Source organism: Punica granatum, chromosome 3, assembly GCF_007655135.1.
Source record: "Punica granatum isolate Tunisia-2019 chromosome 3, ASM765513v2, whole genome shotgun sequence".
NCBI lineage: Eukaryota > Viridiplantae > Streptophyta > Magnoliopsida > Myrtales > Lythraceae > Punica > Punica granatum.
The window spans coordinates 22495019-22514034 of NC_045129.1; the positions used below are offsets into that span (position 1 = coordinate 22495019).

Below are 19016 nucleotides of genomic sequence, written 5' to 3' on the forward strand. Positions count from 1 at the left end.
GATCATGCTGGATAGTGGGGAAGTTGAAACTGAAGAGGAGGAAAGTGATTCACTGCCAACACAAGATAATTCTAGTAGTGACTATGAATATGCTGCTGAGGGGAATGCCTTAGTAATCATGCGAGCACTGAATGTACAAATTAAGGAAGAAGAGAGAGATGATGTGCTGAGGGAAAATATATTCCACACTAGATGCCAAGTAAAGGATCGGGTATGTAGTTTGATCATTGACGGGGGTAGCTGTGTGAATGTGGCTAGTAAGTTACTTGTTGACAAGTAGGGATTGCGTACATTGAAGCATCCTAGGCCATATAAGCTGCAATGGTTGAATGAAAGTGGAGAAGTGAAGATGAACAAGCAAGTTCTGGTTTCCTTTACAATTGGGAGATACAACGATAAAGTTCTTTGTGATGTAGTGCCCATGCATGCTAGTCATATGTTGCTTGGAAGGCCATGGCAGTTAGGTAGATAAGCAATACATGATGGATATAAGAATCGATACTCTTTTGTCAATGATGGTAGAAAGGTGACACTTGTTCCATTGACACCTTATCAGGTGTATGAGGATCAGCTCCGAATCAAGAGATCAGTTTTCATTCAACTTTGTGAGAGAGGTTTTCTCTGAGCTGTTCCGCAGCAACTTCTATGATATTGCAAGTGTGATGACTTGTGATTCCCGACATTTATAATATTGGTTTCTAGCTCCTTATAGCTAGCGGACCAATATTCCATATTGGTTTCTGGCTCTTTATAGTCAGCGGGTCAAAATTCTCTATCCTTGAAACCTTCATTGGACGATCCCGAGTTTGATCTCATTCTATTGTTGTTGGGTCGCGCGGCAGGTTCGTTGAGGTTCGCATCAGGAAGGACGACCAATTGCTTACTTCAGCGAAAAATTAGGCGGGGCAGCCTTAAAGTATCCAAATTATGATAAGGAGTTGTATGCTCTGGTTCGAGCTTCAGAGACGTGGCAGCACTGCCTATGGCCTAAGGAGTTCGTGATTCACATCGATCATGAGTCCTTGAAACACTTGAAGGGCCAACACAAGCTAAACAAAAGACATGCCCACTGGGTGGAGTTCATTGAGACGTTTCCATACGTCATTCGGTATAAGCAAGGTAAGGAGAATGTGGTCGCCGATGCACTTTCTCGCAGGTAAGCATTACTCTTTACACTTGATGCAAAATTGCTTGGTTTTGAGCACATTAAAAATTTATATGCTGATGACCATGAATTTTTTGAGGAATATCGGGCTTGTGTGAAAATCCCTTGTGGTAAGTTCTTTAGGCATGATGGGTTTCTGTTTCGAAAGAATAAGTTATGCGTGCCTAATTGTTCCCTGAGAGAGTTATTAGTGCAGGAATCACATGGTGGGGGACTAATGGGACATTTTGGAGTTGCAAAGACATTTTGGAGAACACTTCTATTGGCCACATATGAAAAGAGATGTTGAGAGAATTTGTGGTAGATGCATTACGTGTAGGCAAGCTAAATCCAGAGTGCAGCCTAACGGTTTGTATACTCCTTTACCAATTCCTAGTGAGCCTTGGATTTATATTTCAATGGACTTTGTGTTAGGATTACCTAGGACTAAACGTGGGAGAGATTCAATTTTTGTGGTTGTGGATAGATTTTTTAAGATGGCACACTTTATTCCAAGTCACAAAACGGATGACGCTTCGCATGTTGCTGATTTGTTCTTTAGGGAGATTGTGAGGTTATATGGCATGCCTAGAACAATTGTTTCAGATAGAGACGCTAAGTTCTTGAGCTATTTTTGGAAGACTTTCTGGTGTAAGTTAGGTACTAAGCTATTGTTTTCTACTACTTGTCACCTACAAACTGATGGTCAAACGGAAGTAGTAAATAGAACTTTGTCTACGTTGTTGAGGGCAATCATAAAAAAGAACATTAAAACATGGGAAGAGTGTTTACCACATGTTGAGTTTGCTTATAACAGGCTGTTATTGCATGTCTATGGAGGAGAAGTCGAGCTCTTGGGCGGGCTGCATGTGCTACAAGAAGCCACGACTGTTCATATCTTAGAAATTTATTTAGAAGATGATCTCAGTTCAAAGGGCTGAATTTAGTTGTTTTTCAATAACTTGGGCCTATTTCATTTTTTGGCTCATTACATTTATGATTTATTTTAGCCCACTCCATTAACCCAATTAGGTTATCAGCTTCTCTCAATAAATAGGCATGTGGCCTCCCTAGAGAAAACAGATCAGTTTTCATTCAATTTTGGTAAGGGAGGTTTTCTCTGAGCTGTTCTGCAGCAACTTCGACGATATTGCAAGTGTGATGACTTGTGATTCCCGACATTTATAATATTGGTTTCTAGCTCCTTATAGCTAGCGGGTCAATATTCCATATTATAATATTGGTTTCTAGCTCTTTATAGCCAGCGGGTCAATATTCTCTATCCTTGAAACCTTCATTGGACGATCCCGGGTTTGATCTCATTATATTGTTGTTGGATCTCGCGGCAGGTTCGTTGAGATTCGCATCATTTTAAATGATGCGGACCTCACGAAGGATTGTGAAACCCGACGACCAACTTGAATCGATTCTTAGATCGCCAAACACATGTGAGACCGGTCTTTACCAAATACACATATATAGGCAGACACATATACATATCCATATGCACATGCATGGTTACATAACATACATGTATATAATATACCATAATTTGTTGTTGGATCTTTAAATGTATATAATATACCACAATTTGTGGCTGGATCTTTATCCATATGAAAAAAAAAAACGAAAAAGTGAAAATCAAAGAGAGATAAGTGTAGAATGGGCCAAGTGGACTCATCTTTAACAGCCCCTTTTCTTCCCACCGCCTTTGACCATCTTTGACCACTTTTTTTTCCCCTTTTCTTCCTTATTTAAGCCACACCATCCCTTGCTCTATCCCTAGTTGAGGGAAAACGAAAATGAACCAGAAGAGAGAGAGAGAGATAAGTGAGCTGAGTTGAGGAAATCTTTGGAGAAGAAGCAGGGGAAGAAGACTAAGCTTGGAGTATTGATTAGTAAGTGAATTGTCTATGATTTAAACATGCATATTCACTATATTAGGTGTAGTTTGGCGGCTCTTCTTGCATCCATTTCAGCTTGTCTAGGTTTGGGAAATTTAGTTGTTGTAATTTAGTTAGTTGAGTTGGATATATTTGGGGTTAATCTCATGTTGTTGTAGAATGAGTTGGTCACTCATATGAGCTGAATAATTCGGTTGTAAGGCAGGGGAGCAAATTTCATAGTTGAGTTAGGAGGTTTCTAATACATATAGCTATGCCCTTCTGAAAATCTATATATATATATATATATATAGATGTAGGCAAGTGTGTGTACATATGTATATATATGCATATATTTCACTCTTTGAACTAACTATGGATTAGAGAAGGGAAATTAGCTGACTCTAGGCTTGAGGAAAATTAGCCTTTGTTGTTTATGATTCCTCTATCGTTAGCCTCGGGGCCACTTGAAGTGTTATTTCTCTATCTTGTTATCCTTGCCCCAAGTACCTTCAATGTGTTATCTGAAATGAATAGCCTATATGTATATATGAGGCAAGTAGATGTGATTTGAGTAATGCATGTCTATACCAATTGGACCCATTGCTCCCAAGTACCCCACCGCCATTTTTTTTCTTTTCTTTTGTATAATTCCAACCATTCTATTTCTGGGTCTTCTTCAATTGTTCTGCGGAGTTGAAAAAAAAATCGAAGAAGAAACAAAGAAGAACAAGGAAGAGAGAGAGAGAGAGAGAGAGAGTGAGAGAGCCGTTGATGATCTTCTCGAGCTTTGTCCGGAACGACCAGGTGAGGAAAAACTGCAACAATCTGGTAGAACTTGGTTCCATGATTTCTTTGTATTTAGGTGTCTGATGACTTCTCATCTCAATTCTTCTCCTTGCGCCTTCTTTGAACTCCCTCAATATTAAACAATCACAGATTGCTGTTTCTTTTTCAAACTCATTCTACGTGGAGTGATGACGAAAACTTTTAGGTCCAATTTCCTTCAGCTGAGAAAAGAGTTTCAAAACAAAATTTATCATGATGTTTACATGAAAATTTACCTGTATTTTCGCCACCACAGTTATGTCTGAGATGTGGTTGTTGATTGGATAGTTGGATTGAGTAATTAAGCCGTGAGTTTAATTTGATGATATGGCTGGAATTTATATATATGTATATACACACACTACATGGTTTGATATCTGGAAAAAGGAAGTTATGTGTTTTGATGAGTCTTAATGTTTTTGGATTACCTAACAGTATTTTTTCTTTTTAAAAGTCATCATACACTTTTCTGAACAGGGTCAAACGAGAGAACTACCTGGTACTTATGATACTGGACAAGACCATATATATATATATATATATATATATATAAATATATATATAAGTATTTTCTATGAGTTTGAAACTAATCAAACTAACGAGAACAATAAAATTTAGACCTGTCCATCTTTGATCTGTATGAGCACATCTTTGACTCGATCCTCCACATGTTGAACCAACAACAAGGTTGTGTTCTCAAAAATGAGCATAGACTTTTGATAACAAAAAAAAAAACCAAAAGACACCCAGCATGATGCTATTGCTTCATCACATAACATCCTTAAACATTTTTATTTCATTGCATCCCGGACACTATACTGAAGATTTTAAATTTATTTTTACAAATGCTGACCTCAAGCACTTTATGAGGGCCCGAAACTCTGAATGCATGAGAACTAAAATAACAAATTACAATATAACAAATTACAAAACGAGAAGTTAGAAATTATGTTGGCACCTTTTCTTTGAGGTATTTTTTTTGTAAATTAGGTAATGTTGATAAGAGAAACATCAAGGAAGAATTATTGTATTGTATTGATTTTGTGAGAGTTCCTCCTTCGACTTGTTTTACTTTGCTTGAGGATGAATTCTACGAATTTCATTTTCAGCCTTTTGACTAACCAGGAGACAAGTAAACATCTTTGAAAGACTGATTTTTGTTGGATTTCGAAATATTGGCGAGATATTTTAGTTTGGGTAAATTTATTAGAATTTCAACACAATAAATTATGGAATAAGGTTAGTTATTGTTAAGAAAAAGCTAGCTATTGCTCCAGGATTATTTTTACCTAGAATAGCTTATTTATTGAATATCCATGACAGTTGAAGCTAGTGAGGTCCCCGGGTCTAAGGGGCAGTTAAGTCTGAATGAAATACTCCCTTTCGAGGTTAAATACGATATTAATAGTCAAAAGTAATATACGAAGAAAATGAGTATATTTTATAACTGTTCCTTGCTATGCTTGTGACTTGTAGGAGCTAAAGAAACAAAAACTTTGTGTCCTGAAAGGTCGGATTCATTAAATAATTTGGGTGCTCGGTGAGTACTTTATTCCATTGTGAAATGATATATATATATATATATATATATATATCTATGTATGTTATGTGAATATTCTAGTCCTTTGTGAAATGATGCGTTTTAATTATATAAATTGTTAAAGATGAATATTGTGATAGTTACGAAATTGGTCGTGCTATGTTCCATGATGGAATTTAAGAGGTATTGTCTTGTATGTTTCACTTTGATTTGAAATAACGCGGTGTGATTGTGTTTACTGGTTGTGTATGAGATATGTGATGGTAATGTGCTGCCATTGTGATGTGATTGAGATTATACTGGGGTATAATGATGTATGACGTGAGATGGTATCGTTACAAATGATCATGATTGTGATTGTGGTTTGACTATAGCCATGGGACCGCTGGACCCGGCGGATTACAAAATGGGCCAGATCGGCCGCTGGACCCAGCGGAATACAAATAGGGCCTGATTGGCCGCTGGACCTGGCGGAAAATAAATAAGGGCATGATTGGCCGCTGGACCCGGCGGAATAGAAAAAAGGGCTTGATCGGCCGCTAAGACTCGGCGGAATACAAATTGAGGTCAACTCTTACAGCTAGAGGTTAATAGGCGGCCCCCGCTTATGAGATACGAATATTGAGAGTTGAGGATGATATGAATGAGATGTGCGGGGTCACGGTACCGTCACAACTCTGTGGCGAGGAAATGCAACCCTATGGCTATATTGATTTGGTTGTGTTGTATATTGTTTGTTTGGTTGGATTGCTGTAAATGTGATGATTGTTATGATTGTCTGAATTATTATGTGGAAGTCGTGTTGTTGCTAATTTGATTTAGTTAGGCTATGAGTGCAAGATGATGTTGGGTTAAATGTTAATTCTAATAATAGTTTTATATGGTTATAAGGGCAATTGATTGTTGATGAATGAACTTAGTAATCATTTGTACGTATTGTCTAATATGTCGTGTTGGTGAATTAATTGATAGACTTGGTTATGCTACTATCTATATGAATATTTAGTTGTCTAAAATATATTTATCACTTAATATTATTCATTTTGCTTTGGAATTTAGTGCTCACTGAGATGCAGCTCACACCCTGCATACATTTTTCCAGATAAGCTTCCGATTGCGCGGAGAAACCACTTTTTGATATCGGGGATCAGCTTGGCGGATTAGGTAGGAACCTTGGTTATTTGATAGATATCATTCTTGTATAGAATGGACTTTAGAATGTTACGACCTGAAGATTTTGTTTAGTTGTATCACTGATGTGAGAGCGAAAAAGAAATCTCAGGAAAAGTGTATAGATCTTTTAGAGTTGATGGATTGGTTATGTACATTGGAAATTTATGAGAAGTAAGTTTTTATGTGATAATGGATTCGATGAAATTTAGGAAAAATTCTATCGAAATTTCGGGTCGTGACAATTTTGGTATCAGAGCATAGGTTAGGAGATCCTGTAGACTTGAGTTGAAGCTTGATCCCCGAGTAATTTTTGGATAATTAAGGTGATTTTGCTAGGATTTCTTGAATTCTATGATGGTTAATTAAGTTGTTTATGCTTTGAATTTGTTAGTAAATAAGCACGAGCTTACGTCTGCTTGTTGAAATTTACATTTGCATTGCACAATGGGAAAATTGATACTAAGCAGCTAAGGATTGAAATTATCATTAAATAATTAGATTTTTCATATCAAGTTTTATAGAAGTGCTTGCAATTTTTGAGCATATATATTTTTTGATTTAGTTTGTCCGAATATCATTTGGATCTCTGATTGAATTCAATATATGTTGTCATGTTTGTAATATGCTTTCTCCTTGGCAGTTAATTGTGATTTTCTTGTTTAGTTGTTATGTCAGTTATTCGATTAGTTTTGATCTTAATTGCTCGATTTAATTATGATTAATTTTTTAATATTCTATTGACATATTAGCAAGATTTTCCAAAGGTCGATGTTTGCAAATTTCTTTGTGCTTGGTTAAAGAAAAAGCTTGGGACTTAAGTACACTTTTCGAAATCTATACATAATTATTATAATGCTATTAAGATTTGAGTAAAGGGAAGCACCTCAGGTTCCCCATTGGTTAAGTTCCACTTTAAATCAGCGTCATGATCAGTTATTCCTCAAGCTCCAAATGAGTATTGAATTCAGTTAAGTATCAGAGTCAAGATATATCTCAGCTATACATATAGGATTTCACAGGGATTCTTTACAGATCAGGTTCAGAGGTATTCTTTGAAGAAGTTCTTGCGACTTTTGACTATGTATGTCATATTTCCTTCATTGGGATATTTCCTGGAGTATCAACTATTCAATGTTGTCTGTCATCCTGCGTTCTTCGGTTCTAGCAAATGGTGATTCCAGATTATTTTCTCTTTTATATATGCTATCAGTCAGGGTTGATGTTGTCGCGAGAATGATCTGACAAGATCGAGAGAATTGTTGTTCTGCTTATTCAACTAGATCTCATTTGGTTTCCTCATTGATCTTGGGATTCTATTATTGCTTAAGTAATATTTTTACTCTGGCATCATCGTATGATTCAGCAGGGTTTCTGGTATTCTAAATTATATCTATCAGCGACCTACCTTGGCATGGATAATTATTCAACTGGAAAAGCTATTAGATTTAGAGAAGCCAATTCTACCATCAGCCGGAACATATACAAATCTTTGATTACTCAAGACAGATTTGGGGTTTATTTCAGTTTATATATCCCAACGACATGGAAGGAATTCTATTGATTAGGTTTTGGACAGAGTTTTCGGTATTCGAACTCAGGAATCTTAGAGTTGCTTTTGAGATGGAGATTTGGATATTCTACAAGATTTGGGCTCATATCATCTGATTTATTATAGTGGCTCAACGGAAGCTTGGTGATCTATGAAGGTGCTGGAAAAGTTAGTTCAGAGGAGATATGGGGACCTGGGGACGCTATAACACTTAATGCCCTAACTTTTCAGGTATCACATGAACAAATTTCGATGACGAAATTTTTATTAGTGGGGGTGATTGTGAGACCTGATATTTTTTTTGACCAAACAGCACACGTGCACATACACTGTTATACTTATAGACATACATATATTATATACTTGCTGATGCGATTCCCGCCAAGAATGACGAGACTCGACAACTAAAGGAACCCAAGAACGTTCCACAATCAGATTTGATTAACGAACCCTCAACTCGTTGTTTACAACATAAACAAGAACCTTGGTATAACTGACCTCAACCCATTGTTTAATGCGAAATAAGAACCTCGGTATATAGGAAGACGCCACAAACGGTGGTGGAAAGCCGTTTGATAAGTCGTTGATAAACGCCACGGAAACTTCCGATAAGTTCTAATTAGTTCTTCAAGAACCAAAGAGAATACTCTCACAATTTTCTGAATGTTCCTTTCTATTAAAAATTGACTAAGATGAATATATATAGACATAAAGTAATCCTAATCTGGTCATATCTCTTCCTAGAGATAAGGAAATTAAAATCTAGAATATCGATAGAGATATGACATAATCTATAAAGATATGAAATCTAAATACCCCTAGAATATCTCTATGAGATTTAAACTTTAAACAAATCTGATAATATCTTATCTTGATCATCAAATATTCTAGAAGCTTCCTCAAATACTTGCTGAATTTAGCCTTGTCCGGAATCTTCTATAACTTGAATCATGTTAATGGATTTTTGTTGATCACGTGGTACATGTCCAATGGGCCTCCACGAATTTGCTTGAGCTCAAACCTCTTGAATCAGGCCATTGAGTTCATCTTTAAACTTCTTTGCTCGTGCTCGCGTAATCGGTCCAATTGGAACTTGAACTGGATCCCTTGAAGTCGTGTTACAATTTGCATCATTCCCCTCCTCTTGAAAAGGATTTTTCCTCAAATCATCACCTACATCAAAAGGAAGCAAATCAGCAACATTAAAAGTAGCGCTGACATTATACTCACCAGGTAAGTCTAGTTTGTAAGCGTTGTCATTGATGCGCTTGAGAACTTGAAAAGGACCATCTCCTCTTGAAAGCAATTTTGAGCGTTTTTGCTCCGGAAATCTCTCTTTCCTCATATGCAACCAAACCCAATCTCCGGGTTCAAAAATCAGCTTATGACGGCCCTTGTTGGCGTGTTTTGTATACTGCTCAATTCTTCGCTCAATGTTGAGTCTTGCTTTCTCATGAATCTGCTTGATAAATTCAGCTTTCTTTTTGCTATCTAAATTAACATGCTCAGACAAAGGTAAAGGAGATAAATCCAATGGAGTTAAAGGATTAAATCCATACACAATTTCAAATGGTGAAAATTTAGTAGCGGAATGAACAGATCTGTTATAAGCAAACTCAACATGTGGTAAACACTCTTCCCATGTTTTAATGTTTTTTTTTATGATTGCCCTCAACAAAGTAGACAAAGTTCTATTTACTACTTTCGTTTGACCATCAGTTTGTGGGTGACAAGTAGTAGAAAATAACAGCTTAGTACCTAACTTACACCACAAAGTCTTCCAAAAATAGCTCAAGAACTTAACATCTCTATCCGAAACAATTGTTCTAGGCATGCCATGTAACCTCACAATCTCCCTAAAGAACAAATCAGCAACATGCGAAGCATCATCCGTTTTGTGACATGGAATAAAGTGTGCCATCTTAGAAAATCTATCCACAACCACAAAAATTGAATGTCTCCCACATTTAGTCCTAGGTAATCCTAACACAAAGTCCATTGAAATATCAATCCAAGGCTCACTAGGAATTGGTAAAGGAGTATACAAACCGTTAGGCTGCACTCTGGATTTTGCTTGCCTACACGTAATGCATCTACCACAAATTCTCTCAACATCTCTTTTCATATGTGGCCAATAGAAGTGTTCTTGCAAAATAGCTAAAGTCTTTGCAACTCCAAAATGTCCCATTAATCCCCCACCATGTGATTCCTGCACTAATAACTCTCTCAGGGAACAATTAGGCACGTATAACTTATTCTCTCGAAACAGAAACCCATCATGCCTAAAGAACTTACCACAAGGGATTTTCTCAAAAGCCCGATATTCCTCACAAAATTCATGGTCATCAGCATATAAATTTTTAATGTGCTCAAAACCAAGCAATTTTGCATCAAGTGTAGAGAGTAATGCATACCTGCGAGAAAGTGCATCGGCGACCACATTCTCCTTACCTTGCTTATACCGAATGACGTATGGAAACGTCTCAATGAACTCCACCCATCGGGCATGTCTTTTGTTTAGTTTTTGTTGGCCCTTCAAGTGTTTCAAGGACTCATGATCGGTGTGTATCACGAACTCCTTAGGCCATAGGTAGTGCTGCCACGTCTCTAAAGCTCGAACCAATGCATACAACTCTTTATCATAAGTTGGATAGTTTAAGGCTGCCCCGCTTAGTTTTTCGCTGAAGTAAGCAATTGGTCGTCCTTCCTGCATGAGAACTATACCTATACCAATACTTGAAGCATCACATTCAATCTCAAAAGTTTTAGAAAAGTTAGGTAAAGATAATAAAGGAGCATTGGTCAGCTTCTCTTTGATTAGCTGAAACGCTTTCTCTTGTTCTTCTCCCCATCTAAATCCAACGTTTTTCTTGATCACTTCAGTAAGTGGTGCTGCTATGCTACTAAAGTCCTTCACGAACCTCCGGTAGAAACTAGCAAGTCCATGAAAACTACGAACATTACTTACACTTGTGGGACTAGGCCACTCTTGGATTGCATGTACCTTCTCCTCATCAACCTGTATACCTTGTGCACCAACAACAAATCCTAAAAATACAAGCTTATCGATGCAAAAAGTACACTTCTTCATATTAGCAAATAACTTTTCCTTCCTAAGCACATCTAAAACAGATTTCAAATGTACCTTATGATCATCTAAGTTTTTGCTGTAAACGAGTATATCATCAAAGTAGACAACCACAAATCTACCTATAAATGCACGCAAAACATGATTCATAAGTCTCATAAAAGTGCTTGGAGCATTAGTCAAACCAAAAGGCATAACTAATCATTCATACAAACCGTATTTTGTTTTAAATGCAGTTTTCCATTCATCTCCTTCTTTCATTCTAATCTGATGATAACCACTCTTTAAATCAATTTTAGAAAATGCACAAGAACCATGTAGCTCATTTAACATATCATCTAAGCGAGGAATAGGATGACGATACTTTACCGTTATGTTGTTGATTGCTCGGCAATCAACGCACATTCTCCACGTCCCATCCTTCTTAGGTACGAGTATAACCGGAACGGCGCATGGACTCATGCTTTCCCTCACGTACCCTTTCTCCAACAACTCACTTACCTGCCGTTAAAGCTTCTTTGTATCCTCAGGATTGCTCCTATAAGCTGGTCGGTTTGGAATTGTCGCACCGGGAACAAAATCAATTTGATGTTCAATCCCTCGGATTGGAGGCAACCCATGTGGTGTTTCCTCGGGAAAGACATCCTCATACTCCTGCAAAAGAGAAACAACAAAACTAGGCAAAGCGAGATCAAGTTCGTTAGTATTGAAAAATGCCTCTTTGTACAAAAGTACAATCATCGGTTGATTTGAAAACATTGCTTGCCTAATTTCTCCCATTTTTGCATAAAAATTCTTTTGTTTTCTCTATGATTTACTCTCATTGGCCGATTTTTGATTTTCTTTTTCTCTCTCATTTTTCTCGGCCTCTCTCTGATTTTCACTCGTTTTCTTCTGTTCACTCTCTTTCTTTTGATCACTCTCTTTTTGCAATCTCACTTGATCCTCTTATACTTGCTGCGGAGTCAATGGTACAAGAGTGATTGATCGTTGATTAAGTACAAATGAGTATTTGTTCGTAAAGCCATCATGATTTACTCGTCTATCAAATTGCCATGGACGCCCTAGCAACAAGTGTCCTGCTTGCATTGGTATTACATCACACAACACTTCATCTTCATATTTACCGATTCGAAATGCAACTAACACCTGCTTGTTCACCCTTATCTCACCACTATCATTCAACCATTGCAGCTTGTACAGCCTAGGGTGCTTCACCATGGGCAGTCTCAATTTTTCCACCATTGTTGCGCTTGCGACATTAGTACAACTACCACCATCAATAATCACACTACATACCTTGTCTTTGATGTAGCACCTAGTGTGAAAGATGTTCTCCCGCTGCACTTCTTCAACTCCTTTTGTTTGCAAGCTCAATGCTCTCCTTGCCACTAATGTCAATGCATCTGGAGCTAAATATTCCTCCTCGAGAACATCCTCCAATGGAGGCATGTCATCGGTGTCGGAATCTTCAGTGTCGGTCACAATGTCACCATTGTCTCGCATCACCATGACCCGCTTGTTCTGACATTGACTTGCTATGTGTCCCCTGCCTTGGCATTTAAAACACTTAATGTCACGATTCCTGGAGGTAGAAATGTCGGTTTTACCTTGAGGAACATGGCTGGTTGCTTCTTGCTTTTGCTCGGTTTTCAGCTTCGACGTGGATTGCTTCTCATCTTTCTTCCACTGATTCGGTTTCCAAATAGATGTGCTTGGACTTTGGCTTGCACGTGTATTGCCTCTCCTCTTGAACTGGTTCTCAATCTTGATGGCCACGTGCACCATATCCTCCAACTCCACATAATGTTGTAATTCCACGACATTTTGAATTTCTCGGTTCAATCCAGCCTAAAATCGTGCCATAGTAGCCTCCCGATCCTCCTCTACGTTAGCTCTAATCATGGCCACTTCCATCTCCTTCAAATATTTCTCTACACTCCGGTTACCTTGCCTAAGACTTTGTAACTTATTATATAGCTCCCGGTAGTAATAACTAGGAACAAATCGCTTCCTCATCACCCTGTTCATTTCCTCCCACGCATCTATAGGTGGCTCTCTATTTATTCGCCTATTTATCATCAATTGATCCCACCAGACAATTGTATAATCCGAGAATTCAATTGCTGCCAATTTGACTTTCTTCAGCTCGGAATAACTATAACAATCAAATACAAACTCCACCTTTTTCTCCTACTCAAGGTATGCTTCGAGATCACTCTTTCCTTGGAACGATGGGATTTTCATCTTAATACTACCCAAGTTATTATCTTTCCGATTCCTATCTTCTCTAAACCGCCCTCCTTGTCTCCTATTACTAACAACCGAATCTCGATCATCTTCATCAAAACCAACCCCATAAATCTCTTCATCATCAACCCTCACTTCCCTCAGTTGAACTTTTTCCCTCCTACGTGCATTAGGAGCGTTTCGTGGCTGCTCCACACGTTTATTCTCCATTAAATCTATCCGTTCATGAACCTGCTCAAACTCCAACCTCGTCACACGCCTCATCTCACTCATCATGGCCTCTATAAGTATTTTCGAATCAGTCAATTCCGTAGCACCTTCGGGAATACTCTTAGAACTGTTGTGAGACATGATTGTTGTAAAATAAAGTTAGAAAGAAAGGACCTCACAATTCTCTCCCTTACGTGTTTACACTCAAGAATGTGAATCACTCTACACTCGTGTTTTCACTCAAACAAACGTGGCTTTTAACCCTCTAATGTTCTCACCACTCCTGCCTTTTTCCACTCAATAATTCTCTTTCAGATCTCTTTAAACTAAACGAACAATTCTCCAAAATTTCCAGCAGCAATTCACCAAGAACTTACCAAGGAAAATTAATGATCGAAGGAAATTTAAGGAAGAAAGGAAACAAGAGAGAAGGCAACTACTATGAAGGATTAAATAAACCAGAATGTTATATGAAATTATGGGATCAGAATCAATGCAGATTACAAAGAACGAGAAATAACAACTTTAGAATGGTCTGATGTAAAGAATTTGGATCAAATTGACAATGATGTCTTATTTCTTTTCTTTCGATCCTTTTTTTTTTCAGCTCTGTATTTTTTCTTGGCCGATTTTTTTTTTTCAGCTCTGTATTTTTTTTTTGGCCGAAATTTTTTTTCAGCTCTTTTTTTTTTCTTGCTGCTAACAATCCACAAAGAACAAACTCGATGAAGCGAAACTCAGCAAATTGAAACAAAAAAAGGATAGGATAAACTCGATTTGGAGCCTGATGCTCTGATACCAAATGATGCGATTCCCGCCAAGAATGACGAGACCCGACAACTAAAGGAACCCAAGATCGTTTCACAATCAGATTTGATTAACGAACCCTCAACCCGTTGTTTACAACATAAACAAGAACCTTGGTATAACTGACCTCAACCCGTTATTTAATGCGAAACAAGAACCCCAGTATATAGGAAGACGCCACAAACGGTGGTGGAAAGCCGTTTGATAAGTCGATGAAGACGCCACAAACGGTGGTGGAAAGCCATTTGATAAGTCGTTGATGAACGCCACGGAAACTTCCGATAAGTTCGAATTAGTTCTTTAAGAACCAAAGAGAATACTCTCACAATTTTCTGAATGTTCCTTTCTATTAAAAATTGACTAAGATGAATATATATAGACATAAAGTAATCCTAATCTGGCCATATCTCCTCCTAAAGATAAGGAAATTAAAACCTAGAATATCGATAGAGAGATGACATAATCTATAAAGATATGAAATCTAAATACCCCTAGAATATCTCTATGAGATTTAAACTTTAAACAAATCTGATAATATCTTATCTTGATCATCAAATATTCTAGAAGCTTCCTCAAACACTTGCTGAATTTAGCCTTGTCCGGAATCTTCTATAACTTGAATCATGTTAATGGATTTTTGTTGATCACGTGGTTCATGTCCAATGGGCCTCCACGAATTTGCTTGAGCCCAAACCTCTTGAATCAGGCCATTGAGTTCATCTTTAAACTTCTTTGCTCGTGCTCGCGTAATCGGTCCAATTGAAACTTGAACTGGATCCCTTGAAGTCGTGCTACAATTTGCATCACATGCTGCTGGAAGTTTAAAGAAAAAAAAATTATGGGGTCACAGGGCCCCACGTGGCCCCATTGCTCCCAAGTACCCCACCGCCATTTTTTTTTTCTTTTCTTTTGTATAATTCCAACCATTCTATTTCTGGGTCTTCTTTCATTGTTCTGCGGAGTTGAAAAAAAAAATCGAAGAAGAAACAGAGAAGAACAAGGAAGAGAGAGAGAGAGAGAGAGTGAGAGGGCCGTTGATGATCTTCTCTAGCTTTGTCCGGAACGACCAGGTGAGGAAAAACTGCAACAATCTGGTAGAACTTAGTTCCATGATTTCTTTGTATTTAGGTGTCAGATGACTTCTCATCTCAATTCTTCTCCTTGCGCCTTCTTTGAACTCCCTCAATATTAAACAATCACAGATTGTTGTTTCTTTTTCAAACTAATTCTACGTGGAGTGATGAGGAAAACTTTTGGGTCCAATTTCCTTCAGCTGAGAAAAGAGTTTCAAAACAAAATTTATCTTGATGTTTACATGAAAATTTACCTGTATTTTTGCCACCACAGTTATGTCTGAGATGTGGTTGTTGATTGGATAGTTGGATTGAGTAATTAAGCCGTGAGTTTAATTTGATGATATGGCTGGAATTTATATATATGTATATACACACACTACACGGTTTGATATCTGGAAAAAGGAAGTTATGTGTTTTGGACTACCTAACAGTATTTTTTCTTTTTAAAAGTCATCATACACTTTTCTAAACAGGGTCAAACGAAAGAACTAACTGGTACTTATGATACTGGACAAGACCATATATATATATATATATATATGTCAGCACCCCATTTTGGCTCACCATTCCAAACAACGATATCAGCAATGATCTAAGGCACAACTTGAGCAGAATACAGAAAATGGCTCGGTAGAGCAAGAAATCACTATTTATCCTCAAGTTGGCAAAATTGAGCAAATGACCTATGGATGTGACAGAAGGACTCCAGGGGTCATCAAAAGGCAACAGAGCGACCAGAGAGCTCAACAATGTCCAAAACCGGCATTTTCAGTATATCACACGGACGGTACTATTTTCCGATAGTTCGCTCGGTCGTCGGAAAATAGCCAATATTGGACTCCAAAAATCCACTTCAATGCTAAATAGATGAAAAGTGTTCCCAAAGGCATTTTGCAAATCATCTGCTCTATACAGAACAACTTTCTGTATACAGACAACTTTTCAGTGGAAGTCCAAAAATGCCGGTTTCCTGGAGAAAAGTTAATTCCAAATATCAGACACGGCCATGCCCCACCAGCACACAGAGCATGAACAATGCTTCAGATTGTCTCTTGGAAGTCACACAGACACTTCAAATGACTTCCGAGCGGCAAAACAAGCACACCCTTCTTCAGAAGAGCATAGCCAGAGACTGGTCTGATGGAATTACGGCAAACGAAGTTCATACCGCATTGCCCTAAAAACTCTAGCGGACATTCGCAATTGGGCAAAACAGACAGCAAAATGCTTATCAGTTTCCCGAGTAACCTCCGAGGAGCGGAAATGGCCATTTTCAGTGGAAATGCATATCCGGAGGTTCTTTTCATGGAAACTTGATGTCGAGTGTCTACCCTACATCATGTTAGCCTTCTCAAGGCTCAACGTGGAATCGTCGGAATAAACCACACGACTCATCTAGACCTCCCGAGCAATGCTTTAGAGGTCTCAGATACACTTTTCAAGTCCTTAGAGGTCTGATCCTGACAAAAAGAGATTACAGTAATCTCCGGAGTGCCCAAGCAACTCAAAAGTCATCCTGAGAAATCCAGTTTCGGCCTCCTAGGACGTCTCCGGTCCCACGTTAGCATTATCGGCTTAAGGGATGATTGTTCACGTTGTCTGACAATTTATGTCAAAATGACCAACGTGAGATGCAGATACGAGATATGCTGTCAGAAGCGGACAACTTCGCCCTGGTCACTTACAATGAGCAAAACCGGCTTCCGAGCCTCACACACATCCAGGACATTTCTCCATGAAAAATGTCAATCTCGGGCTCATTAACTCCGTTTTCTCGCATATATCGACAATTCAACGTTCAATTGGAACCACGAACTTCGAATGCGCAACCAATCGAGACCCGAGTCTTCTCCCGGTTTCTCCTCACGAGCCGTGGGACCCACGGGCTGCCCAAGGGCAACCGCCCTTTGCCCCAAAATTTTCGGCCTTTTCCTTTTCCTCTCTTGCCCTCACCTAGCCCAAAATATCTTTAGTCTTTCTAGTCAACACTCAAGCCATTAACTCCATCTCCATTAATGCTTCTTGGCTCTTCCTCATCAAGATACATGGATGACATTCATCCTCACCTCCATTAGGGCAGCCGACTTTTGCTAATGAGGCCCTTAACGGTGCTTTGTTTTGCTTAATTGCTCAGTAGCTTCACATATATATTGCATACTTGTCATTAAGTTAATCACTCATGAGGCACACATGATCTTTCTAGTTTCTCCCTCTAGAAAATGCTCTCAACTTCTTAGGAACCAGCAGCAAGCAAATCACTCCATGAAAACCGAAAACCAAGCCAAAAATCCTTAGAGTTTAGGTCGGAATCCATAGCGGGCACTATTCCGACTTATGTCCAAAATTCCTCAAACTTCATGGGCCACATGTTTTGGACCCAAGGATCCCAATTCTAAACTCAGTTTTTCAGTTTGAAGTCATTTGCTCATCGTTTTGGGTCGTTTTAGTCATTTCGGGTGAAATTCGAACTCTCGGGTGAACAATAACCCGTCACCAGCGTCACCGAGCACCCCAGCGTCCGTCATCGAGCACACCCGTGCCCGTCACCAGTGCTCGTCACCAGCGTCACTAGCACTCGTCACCCGTCACCAGCGCCACCAGCACCCGTCACCAGCGTCACCGAGCACACCAGCGTCCGTCATCGAGCACGCCCGCGCCCGTCACCAGTGCTCGTCACCAGCGTCACTAGCACTCGTCACCCGTCACGAGCACCCCAGCGTCCGTCATCGAGCATGCCCGGGCCCGTCACCAGTGCTCGTCACCAGTGCCACTAGCGCCCGTCACCCGTCACCAGCGCCACCAGCGCCCGTCACCAACGTCACCGAGTACCCCAGCGTCCGTCATCGAGCACGCCCGTGCCCGTCACCAGCTCCCGTCACCAGCGCCACCAGCGCCCGTCACCAGCATCACCAGCGCCACCAGAGCCCGTCACCAGCGTCACCAGCGCCACCAGCGCCCGTCATCAGCGTCACCAGCGCCCGTCACCAGCGCCACCAGCGCCCGTCACCAGCATCACCAGCACCTGTCACCGTGCCTGCCGTCACCCGTCATCGTGCTCGACGCCCGTCACCGTGCTTGACCGTGCTCGTGCATGCCCACCCTTGCACCCGAATACTCTTTCAAGGGTTCCACCGAGTCACCCGACTCTCAAACACTTCCCCGACTCTTTCCTCGTATCCCGAGGCTAGGTAAAACATTCTCGACCTAGAGGAGTTAGGGCCTTTCATATTTTTGCATGGCTATGGAGTATTATGGTGTTTCATTCATGTTTAACTTGCAAGATTTAATTTTTATGCAATTTTATGTTATATTATACATGTGCACTACCTTATGACTTGCTAGCATGTTGGAAAAAGGTTTGGATCGTCGTAAGGAAGACTATCCCGACCCGACTATGGCAAACTAACTCTCGGCCAAGTCTCTAAAAGAGAGGGTGGAGACTTAAATTGCTCTTTTCGGGTTACGATC

The 19016-nt window shown here is 39.4% G+C and overlaps 2 pseudogenes; both read left to right on the forward strand.

Annotated features, from left to right (window-relative positions):
* Positions 1-3827: 3827 nt before the first annotated feature.
* On the forward strand, positions 3828-3905 carry LOC116202130 (annotated as a pseudogene).
* Positions 3906-15535: 11630 nt separating this feature from the next.
* On the forward strand, positions 15536-15613 carry LOC116202133 (annotated as a pseudogene).
* The last annotated feature ends 3403 nt before the right edge of the window (positions 15614-19016 follow it).